The sequence below is a fragment of the Pithys albifrons genome, chromosome 4 (assembly GCF_047495875.1).
Source record: "Pithys albifrons albifrons isolate INPA30051 chromosome 4, PitAlb_v1, whole genome shotgun sequence".
Classification (NCBI taxonomy): Eukaryota; Metazoa; Chordata; class Aves; order Passeriformes; family Thamnophilidae; genus Pithys; species Pithys albifrons.
Window position 1 is genome coordinate 43,878,477 of NC_092461.1, and position 16,079 is coordinate 43,894,555.

Here is a 16,079-nt window from a genome sequence, read left to right on the forward strand (position 1 = left end):
GTGAGTTTTCCAAAGCCTGCATGGAAATGAAAGGACGCAGCTTTCTTTTAATTATTGTGGATTGTTCCTCCGAGCTTAATGCAGAATTTCATTCTTGTGTTGTTAAGGACATCAATACACAATTCAAGGTTTGGGTGAGGGAGGATGGTAAGGAAAATGAAAGATATTTGTTCCCTTCTTTTGAAGATAAAATAGGCACCTACAAATGAAAATTTGTCAGAGTTAATGCACTGAAATAATTTTACATTGGCTAGGAAAGTATAGCTTCTAACAGTGATGTATTGGACATGCATATTCTGAAAGATAAATAGATTGACAGTATGACCAGATCACTGTTAACAGTTTTAAATATTATTTCTGTTTGCAGTGTGTGACTGTGATCGATCAAGCACTTGCAAATGTGCTGTTACATCTCCCTTTCTGATTCTCCTGTCTACAACAGGCAGACTTGGACAGCCAAAATAAACAAGAGTTTTTCTTTAAGTTAGCTACCCAAAAAAAGAAAGAAGTTGCCAGAGAGAGAGATTCTTAACCTATTTTCTGGCCAGAAAAAAACAAAACAAAACATTACCAGCAAAAATGATTCCCAGTACAGCCAAGTACTAAGTTCTTCATATAACAAGCCAAGGACAACCAGATTCTCTCTCTCCTTCTCTCCCTTCCACCTCTATTCTCTTTTTTCTTTCCTTCCCCCTTATATGGTAAAATGGTTGGAGTTCTGTTTTGTTTGATTTTTTTTTTCAAGTATGTGTAATTCATTAATGTTGAGAATAGTCAAGTATGTGCTCACTGTAATATAAAGCTTAACAAAATTAACATTTTTTTCAGGTGAAATTTTATCTTCTGTGCATATTTTTTAATCTGTAATTATGCGCCTAAACCAATTCCTATAAAAGTTCATGGAAGCATGATCCAGCCCTTAAAGGACAGGGCAGTAAGCAGTATTGATTTCTGTTGAATCACCCCTATTTTACAGAGCAGGAACAGACAAAATCCAGCCCAGTGTCTGAACATTTTCTAAAAATTAAGCTAATTGAAAAAGCCAAATAAAGTTAACAATCAACAATTATCCAGTTAAATCAGGCAAGATCAAATAAATAAATAAGATTAAAGCTCTAGTGTCTATTATTAGCAGCCTAGCAGAACGGAATTGAAAAATTCATCAGCCTCAGAGAGTAGGTTGACAAGGTCTTCTTGCAGCTAGGAATTCAGCTGTGCTTTGCATCAACACAGTCATAGGCATAGAAGTTCCTTCCCATCCAAGTACGTCTGAATTTTTGCAGCTTAGAGAGGTATACATTTCAACATTAATTGGACAGAAATCACTCTTGTCATTGCCTCTGAATGACAGCAGCATGCATGACAGTGGGAAGACTTTCACTCTGTCTGTAGTTTACAAGCAATTACAAGCTGTACTACTGTGAAGCCATGGCTGCTGCAAAGCATTTTCAGTTAACTAAAGAAGTGCAAGACTCTAAAATGTACATAGTTTTATGTTCTTCTTCCTGTAGCACAGATGATGCAGAATTTATAACAGATGTTGAATATACTATCAAAGTCTCATAAAAGGCAAGAGATATTGAACTTTGACCTCAGTAGTGTCTAAGAAAATGTCACTACTTTTCCATTGCCTTTTTTACAACCTAGTCCTCTATTCTGCATAGGTTTGTTACATGAATAGGTGCTGTACTATAAAAATGACAGTGAGAAACATAGGAGGGACTACAGTGATGAGAATATGAAACATTCATAAGGTAGTGCCTGGAATGAAAAACATTTACACAAGTCTAAGGCTGTCAGTCTGTGTCAAAGCCTTACACAGTTAATAAAATCCTTCTGCAACCAACCTTCTTCCTGAGTCTCAGATCATAGACCGTTAGAGTCAGTAAGAACTTTGCCATTTCCTTCTTTAAGCCTAAGACCAAGGTCTGTATGCTTGCATCACATTTTCCATACCATCAATTTTCTTCTGAATTAATAAACTGAGGATGTAATGAATGCTTTAATTTAATCATATTTAGGTGAGAATTAGATCCTACTTATGTATAAGGAATACTGTAGTATCCAAGATATTCATGCACAGCAGGTACCAACTTTTTAAGGCAGACAGAATAACTGGAAGAATATTACCGAAAATAAATTACTTCTATCTTTTAGGAAAAACTTCAGAAAGACTACAAACTTTAAAATCTAATCAAAACAATAAAGAAAGTTTCTTTATGGAAGAAAAACTGATCATAAACAAGGATTAGTTACCTAGTTTTAGCAGAATTAGATAGCAGTAGATCTATCCAATGGTCTGGGAGAAGAAAAACCTTAACCACCATCAAAGCACTTGACGCTGTGAATAAACCACACAAAATATTTCTGAAAACTGAAAGAAAAGAAGGAAATTGTGAGTAAAACTTATCCCTAAAGCCATTGATGGTAAAAGAAAAACTGTGAAGGCTACTGACTAACACTGCAGCTGATGAGGCAGAATCACGATGCATGATTTTATGAAAGCATTTACTGGTAGCCCAGGAAAATTTAATTTTACAGACTATATCCAAATCCATAATTTAATTGAATTAAATTTCAGAACTGTAATCAGCTTTGGAAGTTCAACACTGAATTTAGTGTTTTCACAATAGCACTGTAATATATCTACCACATGCAGGAGATTCTGCATAAAATTATTGGAATTTTCAAAATTGAAACCAGAAAAATTAATTTTGCTTCACAAAATAGCTTCTTTTCTAAAATTTCAGGAAAAAGAGTTATGAACTTTCAGTTAGCAATCTACTGGCATTCTATAAATATCTTTCAGGTTTTTAGTTTCTTGCAAAGAAAATCCAATATAAATTCCTCAGAACTTCTAAGACCCTTGAAAAAATACCTAGCAACTGAATCTCGCAAGCTAATTCGTGACTAGGGTACTGTTTAGAAACTTCTAGAAGTTTGGGAAAATATGAGGAATTGAACTTTCAAATGTGTCATGGAAGGATACTGAAATTTTATTTGAAATAAAAAAGCAGTACAAAAACCTCATAAAGCTGAAGATCTCTAACTTTCCTGAAGAATGTTACCTTTCAGTCTGTGATCCCAGGCATGTCACCTGCAGCCTGAATATCACAGGAGTCCTTGTACCCTTGGTAGCTGCAGGTCCAGGAAGTGACTTGTCATGAAGCAGTCTGAAACAAGAAATCTGAAAACTATCCCAGTGCTTATTTTAAGATTGAACTGTATCAGGAGTCCTATGGAACAAGCCTTGGTAGGGGGTTTTAATTTGTTGGGGTTTTTTGTTTTTTTTTTTTTTGTAAAGTTTATATCTCTGCAGTGAAAACTTTAATAGTACAAAAGTGTAGTAGTAGCTATAGTAACAATAAGCTTGTGATTGTAATAGAAAAGCATTGCTGAGGTACGTATTTCATATCTGACACTCCTTTTGGCATTGATGTAAACAATACCAGTCTTCATAATTCCACATCACTCAAACCAAAATTAATGATGAAATGTTGACACTTGACTAAATGCTGATCACATTTAAACATTAGCTGAATTAGAAATGTATTCTACTTTACAGTCAATGAAATAAAAAAGAATTTAAAAAAAGAAAAAATGCGAAGAACTTTTACGGAACATTTAATCTTATCCAAGGGTTGATATCTAAAATAGATCAGTCATTCTTGTCCTAAAAATGCCAGTTTTTCTGTATTAAATCAATGAAGAATCTAGCATATCTATGCATGTAAATACAATGTAGGTGTCTACTCTGAAGTAGTATGAGCCCCACTACTTTTTGGATTTTTTTTTTTTAATTAAGAGAAGCTATTCAACACCACGTTTTACTTTTAGAAAATGTAGAAGTTACAGATATAGATGTAATCAACCCACATCAGCATTCCTCTGCAAGTACTCAGCACTCTCCGAAAGCATAAGGAAAAAGATATGAAGGTTCAGTGAGGTCTGAGGCTCCTGTGTTGTTCTCGTCACCTCATTAAAAAGACAAACTCTATCTTACTAAATATCACCTTTATTTTTAAAAGCATTCTGAGAATGTATTTGCTTGTTTGTTATATAATTCTAACTTTCCTCTTTGCATAGAAAATTCTTCATAGAGGAGTCTAACACTACAGTGCAATCAGTAATTAGCCCAGGCAGAGCAGAATGGGAATGACACAAACATGGAAAATTGTAGCTCACAGCAAGAAACAAAAGTATTATTATATTCAAAGTGGATCCAGGAATGCAATCTGAATTTCACAAAGGTCACTAGGGATAAAAATGCAAGCCCAAAAATAACATTTGAAAGTTTCCTTTTAAATGGAATATTTTGTTACTGGTATTGTAGGTAGCTATTACACATACATTCAAAATTCTACTGATGCTACTATATGAACTCATTGCATCACATGAATATAAGGAGAATTTGGTCAGTTTTAACTTTCTCAAACAAAAACTTGTTTTCCTCTATTAGTTTCTGACTAACTGTCTCTTAAAACTGCTAATCTTTGTGTTCATCTTTTGCACACATCCCCTCTGCATCCAGATGTTTTCTTTTACTGAACTTTAACAAATAAATCTCTTTCCATCTCTACACAAGCAAAAGAGGCTCTTACAGCTGCAAGCTCTCCCACCAAACCTCTACAGAATCCTGGTTCTCTGTCAGTCTCCTTTCCCTCCTGTGCAATATGGAGGGCATGGAAAGGCCAGCAGCAGCCCTGCAACACAGCACGTCAAAGCAGGGCACACAGCACAGCTGGGAGGAAGCTACCATGTTTGTGTGGTATCCTCCAGCTGCTAACAAGCACTTGGGATGCCACTGCATGTTTTAGTCCTTCCTGCCTTCTTGTACCTTTTTGAAATAATACCCACAATACAGCAAGGAAATTATGCTTAATATATAATTTCAAGACCCCAGTTATCTGCTCTTGAAAACAGATTAAACTCTTCACAGTTCCCTCCTCTCTGTGTATATAAATTTTAGAGGAGACACAATTGCTGGTTTTCAACTGCTTCTCAAAGTCAAATATCTAGAATAAAAAGGATTTAATTTTTCTCTTTTTTAAATTTTCTGTGATAAATGCTGAAGAATGCTTAGACAAATCTCTTCAACCTGTGCAGATGTTCTCCTGTCTGTTTTTTAAGCGGTTCTCCTGTGATCTTAAGCTTTGTGGGTTTGAAAATATACACATAAAGTGTGAAGTGAACAGATATTTGGTTTAAATAATTGCTTACCCTAGGCACAACACAGCATAAAAGAACACTGCCTGCTGGTGGTAACACAGCTCCTCTTGGTAACTGGAGAGTGTGGATACTCAGACTGTGAACTGAGCTCTTCTATAAGAAAATGTACATGAAAGGAGTCCAGAAATATCAGAGAGAATGTGAGAAAACTCTACAGTTCATTTCAGACAAAATGTTGTACAGACAGATCATTTGGGAGCAAAAGATATTCTTTTTAAGATTCAGCATCTAGCCCTGTATTGTCATTAAATCACCAACACATTCAAAAACAATAGACTAGGGAGTCTAAAAATGGATTCAGATTGCTGACACTTCTTTTTCTAAGAACGCAAATTCCTATACTCATACAAATTTAAATCCTTTATATTCCAACACTGCAATTTTCAGCAAAATTGAAAAAATCGTATTAAATAAAACGAAAATGTGCTATTTTCATCTAATAAAACAATTCATAGGCTTTCAAAATAAGACTACAGATGCCAAAAAGGAAGTCTGCTGACTTTTGGTCATGATATTTTTGTGGCATGGTACAATTAATGTTCACGCTTAATTAATGTTATGCAAGACAGCTTAAGTTGAAAGCTCTCTATAACCCACTTTTTCACGTACATTTGCTTAAGAATGCCCTCACTAACATGAGAGACTTTTCAGAAAGTGAAGTGTCATATTAAATATATTAGAAGATTTGAAAACTATAACATCACTACTCTGCTGAAAACCTCCTTTGCTCTTCCTTCAAAGACAGACTATTTATATACAATAGTATGACCTTTCATATAGTTTTCCGTAATAAATGCAGCAGTTTTGAAACAAAATTACTCCCTCCACAGTAATGTTTTACTGAATATGTATTCATAACTGCATGCATTCATGAAAGACAGAACAAAATGTTCTAGTATCTGGTTGTGACACAATTGAAATTCTCATTTTAAATTAGGTCAAAACATATAAGAAAAGGCTTCAGTGTGTGTAAGTTGATGTATTAATTTCTATATGACTCATTCAAATCCTACCTTGAAGGGTAATCATTATAACCATTCATGATGAGAGAGTCTATCATCTGCTTTTCAGTGCTTTAGAAGGTTTGTGGCAATTATTTTTCTTAATAAGTTTCTTTTTATTTCAGTAGAATATTGATTAAAGACAAAGAACCACTTAAAAAGAGTAATGCTGTTATACTTAGACTGCAAAAGACACTTTTTTTTTCATTTTTTATTCCAATTAATCACTAAAAATAATTAAGATATTTACTTATTCCCACACTTTTTCTGTACTATAATAACGGTGTGAAATCACAATATTTCAAAATGTCAAATGAGATATTTTAAATTTTTACTATAAATGTCTTCATAGCCTGGCATACAGTTTAAAAATAATTTTACTCACTCTTAAAAAAAATAAAATACAAAAGATCTTAAAAATTCTCTCAAGTGAGATGTGCACTTGTGGCTGTAGCTGCACTACCTGCAGATATTTTTTGCCTCCAGTCTGTGTCTCAGCTCTCAGGGTAATTTCGCTGTTGCTTTGCAGGATGGAGGAACTGTGTGGGGGCTTTCAAGTCTGTATCAGATAAAGTCAGCTGGGTGCGCTCCAAACACCTCTGTCCTCTGTGTAACCTTCTTGCCTGCCTGCCTACCTACAAAGGATTAGGAAGAGCACACATATGATCTCTTTTGCAGGCAGAGGCGAAGAGATGGTAACCTGTGACTGAAAAGAAGTAACAAATTTCAGAGGGGAGGGGAAACAACAGCAGTAAGCACATCAAGCATGACCACTTCCAAAGGGGAAGCCATGCTCTGGCCACAGGCTCCTAAATCTAAAGCTGGATAATCAAAAACTAATGTTCAGTAATTGGTTTTGGTGAGAATTGCTGAGCATGGTGCACTTTAAAACAGACTATATATAAGCAGGGTGGAAATAATATAATCCAACGTCAGCTGTCTAAATCTAGTCAGTGTAAAATATAGCCTAAGCTGCATATGGTCCAAGTTACTCAACTAGGCTGTCAGTGAAGAGAAATGGACACCTTAAAAAGTGCAATTCATCTTTTGCTGTGACAGGTTTCTAACACAGGTGATTCAGCCTTTGGAGCTTCCTTTCTCTCCAGAGACCTCAAAGTCAGCACAGAAATACATAATATTTAAAGAACTGAAGTTTGATGAAAGGAATCCCCCACAAATTTATCATAAGTAGCTGCTATTCCAGTTTTGAATAACATATTTACTAGGTAAATTGATCTTGGATGAAAATGGCAAGTTATTTTCCATATTGCTGCATATCTCAAAATCAAGTGTATATTTTAAGAAAAAAGGTTCTGAAAAGAATTCTTTGGATAGTCTTTTTAGGATGCCTTACAAAGCAAGATAAGAACTTGAGTATTAAGACTTACCCTTTTTTTTTTTTTTTTTTTTTGGTAAAGTTTCACCCTGAGGATGTCCTTGCTCTCTTTTTCCCTAGCACTATTGACAATGTCAATGAGACTTTGATCATTCTGCTGAGGATGTTGCCTTACTCAACCCAGTTCACTCTGATATTGTGCAGTAATTTAAATCTTGGTGAAGATGATAAAAGATACAGATAGTAATGTGAAGATCTGATCAGAAATTCAATGAAAGTATTTAGAGGTTTTAAGGGCAATAATACAAGCCTTGTGTAAGCACATAGTGTCTGGTTCCATTTTAGAGCTATAAATTATTTTCTAAGGTACAGAAAAGCAGTGAAGAGTCAGTCTTTCCATAGCAGGTTTTAGCTTTGTCAGCTGCACAACTTCTTTGTCTCACTAATATCTATAGATGAATCTTTTACAGATTTACTTGATAGTTTTAGAATGTTCTGATTAAATACCGGGCATTGAGCTAAGATTTTATATATTATTTTAAGTAGGTACTGCATCTTCCTAAATCATCTACAGCTTTGAATGATGACTGCATACCCTCTTGATGAAAAACTTCATGCTCTGGTCATATGATGAATTTTTGTAATCCGTAAAATTCAACACATCAATTAATCACTTAAATAGCCCTTTTGTATCAACATTAAGGAGTGTTTTCCCAAAATATGCATAACATGCTTAAAGTGGCACTAAGTCATAAGCCATGGCAACTTTTGGGGAAAAAAGTCTTTTAAAAGACTCTTGCTCAGTTTGTTTCCTAGAAAGCTTAAACAAGAATGTTTAGAAGAATGGAAGACCTCTTAACTGAAGATGCAAACTACTTTCCATTGTCTAAGTACTTGCCTGTACATCACTCAAAGAATGGTCTAGAAAGACATTTAAAATTAGTGAAAGCAATTCTTAAATATGTTTCAACATATTGGTGCTGTGAGTGCCTGAGAGACCCCAACAAAACAGGACTCTGAGCCAAGTTAGTGTAGGATAAGATAAAAAGTAAAGTCCTTTAATATCAGGCCGAAGGCCCACAGGAATACATGATGACATGCATGTGCCCCAAGCTCTAGTTTCCATGGCTTTTATAATAGGATCCATCCAATCATTGCTTTACACATCTCTCGGTCCAGTCCCTGTCCTGCCTCTGTTCCACACCCAGGAGTTGGGTCTGGGGGTCAGCGAGACCCTCCTCTTCATCATTCTCCTCTTCCTTGGGCTTTGGAGTTCTTCCAATATTCTGATTTCTGGGTCACTCTGTCCTATGTTTATGTCTTGTTCTACAGGCATTCTGATAGTCACCAGCATTCTACCTTGAAGCGAGTCTAAACAAGATTAAATAACTAAAGGAATTTGAGCTCCCCATTCTGGGACAGGGGTAGCAATAGAAAGACATTAAACATAAGCGAGAAATATTAACCCACTAAAAATCTCCTCTGCTACAGCTACTGTGTTCCTAAAATCTACAAAACGTGAAAATCAAAAAATCAAGAATCAAAAATCCTTCCTGCATCAATATACTCATATAAAACTCTGGCCCTGTTGAAGTAAATACCAAGTATCCATCAACTGCAAGAAACCTAGGCTTTCATCTCAGCTATTTTATACTAAATCTTTCTTTAGGGGACACTTAGGGGCCGCTTATATCCTATGGATCTTGATACACATATCAAATGGCTTGATGGCTGTCAGATAGCTCATGCTTGTGATACTTCTCTATAAACTGAAAAGGAAAAAGAAGGTGAGTATTCTAGAGGAGCCAAAAAGCCAATGATTCTTCCATGATGCATAAAGACGCCATGCAAAAAGTAATATCTCATAAAACAACATCATTATGTGAAACGATGGGTCCTTTTCAACTCAACATATTCTGTGATTCTGTGATGGCAAATTGATGGCAAAGCAAAAGAGAAAATTGGGATGTTGACTGGTGGTATCTTAGATCCAGTCACAAAGTGCAGAATTCAAGGGCAGTATGAGAGGGAGATCCAAGATGCAAAAGATTTATAATTTCACTTGCCAGGTTTTTACTGACATTCAAGAGAAGACACACTACTCTACTTTCACTGTTTCAGTCAACTATATCTTCTGTAGGCATTTTGGAATGTTTGTGTGGTTTCCTGCAAGTAGGTCCAAGATTATGATGTCAGAGAAGATGCTGAGTAGAGCCCAGTTTTATTTATATCTCATTTAAATATATTATTGAAATATGCTCACCTAGAGGTTTTTTCACATAGACTAATATACTCACATTAATAATATTCCCTGGTTTAGAGTGAAAAGTAATATTCTTTATTAGTACTATTCTTTATTGTAATATAGTAGGAGGGGAAAAAGAGAGCTCTTTCATTTTTTCTAAAGCTACCAAGTGGTCAAATAAAAGTTATTCCTTGCTCTAACATCATCAAAAATTTAGCCACAATCATAAAGAACTATGTTTTAGTCCTGAGGCCAGGAATATAAAAGAACAATTAAAAATTAATTCTTAGGTTCTCAAGGGCTTTTGGAAAAAAAGAGTTCTTTTTAAAAATATTTTGTTTAATGGTAGAAATGCAAAAAAATGGAAAATATTTGCTGCCTGTGTAGGATTATATTTCCCCGTTTTCCCCACACTCTTTCAATTCTGCATTGCAAAGTGCATTAAAAATACAGAGCATTATGTATCTGTTTTCAATAAAGTCTGATTCAGCAGTACGCACAAACATAAAAGTGTATAACAGACTTTGTCTCTGTTAGGGTTTTGCATGAAAGTATGAGAGCATTATTTCACTATTACTGAGGTAAATAAACCTTTACTAGTTTCTCTCCAAATCAAGTTGCCTTCTTTAGCGACAACCAAGAACTGGCAGTCTTATAGCTGCTTATACTAAATGTCTTATGTGCCACTTTGTTTCAAATGTTTCTATTTATTTTTCTTCTACTGTTTTTAAAATTTATATATGTGTCTGTAACAGCAATTGCAAATTTTTGTTTGCATTGATTAATTTTTGTTTAAGGAATGTGTGATTCATCAGCTTCATTCTTCTGTGTCATAATAACTGGGATACAACTGAAAAGTAACAAATTTCAAAAGAAAACTTAAACATAATTTACAGCTCTCAGCCTGACCTAGAATCCAAACTTCTGGGTTTTTTTCACTTATGAAAGGACTTCTCTCTTTTCCTGTTGCTATAAAAATTCACACAAAATAGGGATAAAATGCCTGGGCTTTGATCCTGCCATTCAGTCCATGTGGGCACCGCTGATCCAATTGCGGGATCACGGCCCAACAGAATAAGCACAGGAAACAATGAACTGACTGAACACAAAAGGCTGTCACTGATCTCTGTGGGTGTTTTGCCTCAATAAAAATGGGTCCTTAAGTAATAGAATCAGAGCTCTAAAGCTGCAATAAACATGCATGTCTGAGGCTCTTGTTTTCTGTTTTCAATATTTAAAATGTATAATTTTATTTATTCATTTATTTAAACTACAGAAAGGAAAGAACAAAAGAGTAGCAAATACTTTTGTTCCAAGATGAGGAGACCATTCAATTTGTTGGTGAATTATTTTTTCCCATCTAGATTCATTATTTTCAATACCTTGTACAGTACTATTTTTAAGACTCAAAGAAAAAGCTTAGGACAGTAATACTGTGTAGGGGTAGAAGAGTATTAAACAATAATGAAATTGCAAATTATAATGGCTATGCCTAGGATTAAAGAGTTTGGGCTTTGCTAAGATTTCTGATTCCTCAATCTGGTAGCAATGTGTTTTGTGACTTTTTGTCCAGTATAACTTCTATGCTCCACTTTACTGATTTATATGTATATGAGTGATATCAATGCAATTAATTGAAGCCTACTCCATACATCAATTAATTTGATTGCAATATTTATAGAGTGTTCTGACATATTAATTGAAAGAGTTCTTTAATGCATAATTTCAATGGCAAACCTATAGGGTCGTTTACTTGGTAAGATTTCCTGTCAGCAATATTTTTCATTTCACTCCTTTAGAGGTGATTAAGAAGCACACAGAGTAAGTTTCATAGAATATTTGAATTTTTTGGGTGTTATAACACAGTTGTACCCAGGAACTGAAACTAAGCTCCCTGCTTTTTCAAGGAAAAGAATAAAGCTTTTCACACAAAATTCTATCTTCTTTCCAGAAGACTGACTTTGTTCTTCTGATTCTGATTAAAGATTATGACCACAACTATATTTGGTAATGTTTTTGGTACTTCTTACCTCTCTCTTCTTCCAATTTTGTAATATAATGAGTGAGTTGCATTATGATGCCTTTGCCATCAGCCTTGGACATCTCTGCCCATATAAGAATGCCTTGTATGGTCATTTGCATGGATTATTATTAATTTAATACAATTGTAGAACTTACAGTGGAAATGTAAATAAATTTATAGAATATTATAGAGGAAACCTAAGCATGTATTTTGGATTACAGGCTTAACTTGAAATGTGTAATATTTGTCCAGCTTCTGCTTGGAAAGCAGCTTGTTCCAACTGAAACACATATGAATAAAACATTACTTATGTAGCAACAAGCTTGTTGAGACTGGGAGTAATAAAATTAGAAACAAAAGCAAAAACACCTCATCATTGTGAGTTTAGGATAAGATTCATTACTATGAAACTAGGAATTAAAGAATATTTCTTGAAGAATACTTCTAGAAATCCACAGTCTGTGGAAAAAAAAGAGACAGAAGAAATAATTTTCAGTTCTACTTGTGCTATTACATATTATTAAATCACACAAACAAGTGTATGTTCTACCTCAACACAGCAGCATTTCATTTAGGACCCCATTGCAGATGAATAATTCTCATCATTGCCAAGAGGCAAATCAGCACATTCAATGGTCAGTAATAAGACAAAAATAAAGAAACTCAGGAGATGTTTCTCTGGTGTTCTTTCTCCACCACAAGTGGAAGAGGCAATCTCACTTTCCTAATTACTTCAATCATGTTTTCCCAGTATTTGCACAGTGAGACATATGGAAGAACTGCTGATGTTTAGAATGGACCCTGTAAAAGAAAAAAAAGATGTTTTTCAGCTGGATCTGGTCTGTGGCCTTGTTCCTCAAGTACCTCTGTAAATGCTAGTGCCGTGAAGGTGACGGAAGTTTCAGCTTCACTCTGCTTTAAGGCAAGAGAGAAATACTTAAAGAGTGTCATTTTAGTGAATTTACTGCAGGTATCTGTGGGATAACAGATGCAAAAAATATGGATAATCGAGTAATCACATCATTTGGCAAATACCACAGGTGTATAGTTTACTCTTTTGCCCATTAGAAGTTGATTTGATATTTAGGAATTTTATATTGTTATATCACATGATGTGTTTATTTTCTTACCAAGATTGCTTCTTTCAAGGTAAATCATTGAAGAAGTTAGAAAATGTGGAATTGCATAAATTTTTTTTGACTCACTTTCATCTGAGTTTTAGCAAGTTTGGTAATGAACAAGAACCATTTTTTTCCTTCTTGCATACAGTAATAGAAGCTGAATTCTTCATCTACTATCTTAATTTAACTATGGAGTTTCCTTTTGCAATTTTATAAATTTTTTAAAGTTACTGTTTGCATGTGTGTTTCATTGTATGCATGAACTCCTACCAGTTTCTGATATAGTAAGGCCATCAAACAGGAGAAAAGGCTGACATATTCATGGACAAGCATGTCCTAACTTGAGAAAATTAATTAATTAACTCAAGGTTCATATTTCACTTTGAATTTGTAAAGCATAAAATACCTGTTTATGCTACACATGTAGACACTCTGTCTATATATTATAGAAAGAATGGGTTATGATGAATTGGGAAAAAAAACTTGAAAATTTTTCTGGTATATGTAATGTAAAAAATAATAAAAATAATAGGGTCTTGGCATTTAGTGTAATTCTGAGCCAGACGTACCCTACAGAGAACTCTGAAAGACTACACAACATAGGCACTATCCAAATCATAACAGAGGAACATAATCCTGAAATTTGCCTTATTAAACAGGTTATCTGTTTCAGAAAATCTGAAGGAGGCAACTTACTTCAGTGGAGATTAAAGGAACTCTGTTGATGCTGTCATCTAAATAAAATGCATGGGCTGCTATCAGATGACTTCTAGAACCTGCAGTTTTACACAGGGCATGGCATTGAACCCTTTACTGTCTTCAGTGAACTGTTAGAAACGTTTACGCTATACTTAAGCAAAAACTAGTTTAGATTCAAAATAGATGTTTGTTCTTTTTGCAGTCTCCTTTATGTGATAGCAATGCTTCTCAATAAGAGTTTAAGCATCTACCAAGTAGTTCAAGTAATAAAATATGCGTTCCATCATATAGTTCTGAATAACTGGTTTCCTCATCCTTCTGTGAAGGGAAAGCTGCAAATGTATGGAAAAAAACTATTTTCTTAAATCTTTTTTATTTCAAGTTTTATAGATATAGATAGAATTTTCAAGTTCACATTAATTTTGTAGTACTCACTCACATACAGCTTCCAGATACATAATCATAAATATAAATACTTTCCATTTCCATTTTTGCTATTCCCAAAAATAGCCTGCAAAAGGCCTTGGACAAAATTACTGAGCCAGCCACAAAATTACTGTTTTAGTATGTTAGCAATAAATGACTGCCACTCATGAACTAGGAGAAATCAACAGAGTAAATCCAGGAAGGACTTTGAGGTGCTCTTCTTTCTTGACTCTTGTACATCTCTCCCTCAAAGCTAAAATACAGTGGAATCCTGTTTCCCATTGAAAACTTAGGGAAAACCACAAAAGAAGGAAAAGGTGGAAGATAACTGAGGAATAAGGTGAGAGCAGAATAGGAAAGAGAAAACTGAAAATTAATCATAGATTAAAAAAATAATAATAAAAAAGTCACATCCTCTGGAAAGAAATTATGTTGTACTGCATGTGTAGCAAGGGCAAAAAAGTGTTAAATCAATAGCATCTTTTTATGACTCTATGTTGTCATTTAACATCAGCCAGCAAGTCAGTCCCACACAACCACTCACTTCCCCCAGTGAGGTGGTGTTGAGAATTGAAATGGTAAAAGGGAGAAAACTTGTGGGTTGCGATAAAGACAGTTTAATAGGTAAACCAAAAGCAAAGCAAAATAAAGAACTCATTCACCACTTCCCATGGGCAGGCAGATGCTCATCCATCACCAGGAAAGCAGCACTCCATCACACATAACAGTGACTTGGGAAGACAAATGTCATCATTCTGAATGTCCTCCTCTCACACTTCTTCCTCCAGCTTTATTTGCTTAGAATGATGCCATACGGTGTGGAACATCCCTGAATACACTTGGGATCAGCTGTCCCAGCTGTACCTCCTCTCAGCTTCTTGCTCACCCCCAGCCTTCTCATTGGTGGGGTAGGGTGAGAAGCAGAAAAGCTCTTTATGTAAGCACTGCTCAGCAATAACAGAAATAATGTTGTGCTATCAACACTGTTTCCAGCACAAATCAAAAACATATTACCCCATACTACATACCATGAAGAAAACAACACACTGTACTTTTCAAGGATCTTTTCAGATAAATGCATGAAAGACTATATATTCAATCTCTTTTAAAGAAAATAATCTGGGACATGCAAAAGATGTTTATGGGAAGCAAAAAAATACTGTTACAGTTGTCATGTGGCAGTATAGCAGCTGATCAGAAAAGGGTAGCAAACAACCTGAAGAGCACTGGTTTACAAATAAAGGCAATTCTCAAAGCTGCAACATGATATTAACCTTGTTGGAAGTGAAATCTTTATCCCACACAGTGAATTGAATTTCAAAGCTTTCACATCCCTTTTTTTTTTTCAAGAAGTATTAACAGTTGCCTACAACAAATGGTAATCACTTTGATTTTCCTTCACTGTTAAAAAGTCATGTTCAAAAAGCATGATTTTACTCTATGTCAAAGCACAAGGCTTGCTAACACACAGAAGATTTAAGAGGTCTTTTTATCTTGGTTAACATTACCGTGAATCTCTGCACATAACAAATTTCACAACTGATGAATAGTGAATTGGTGAAAATATTTGAAACCCCAAAACACATTAGGGGGTTACGAATCATTAAAACTCTGGATTCAGATTAACTCCTGAAAGTATGTTATCATCAGTGGAGTTAATGTTGATGAATTTGCACTTCTGCTGCAAGTGCTAGGAACTGCTAGAAATGTTGGAAAGGGATATTGGAGGCCATGTTTATCCTACAGTTCTCATTAGTACATCTCTGATGGTCAGGATAGAAACAGGGGTCAAGACATGTTGAGAACAGGTGATAAGTGGCCAAAATATACGCACACTGGGGAGAAATATTTACACTGGAAAACTGCATTTATCATAATTTTTTTTTTAAAGTCACGAGGAATGGATTAAACCCTAGGGCTCTCCCATGTCAATATCAGCATTACATGACAACATCAATAGTAGTAGGACAAGAATAACCTTATGTTTATGGGTGAAAAG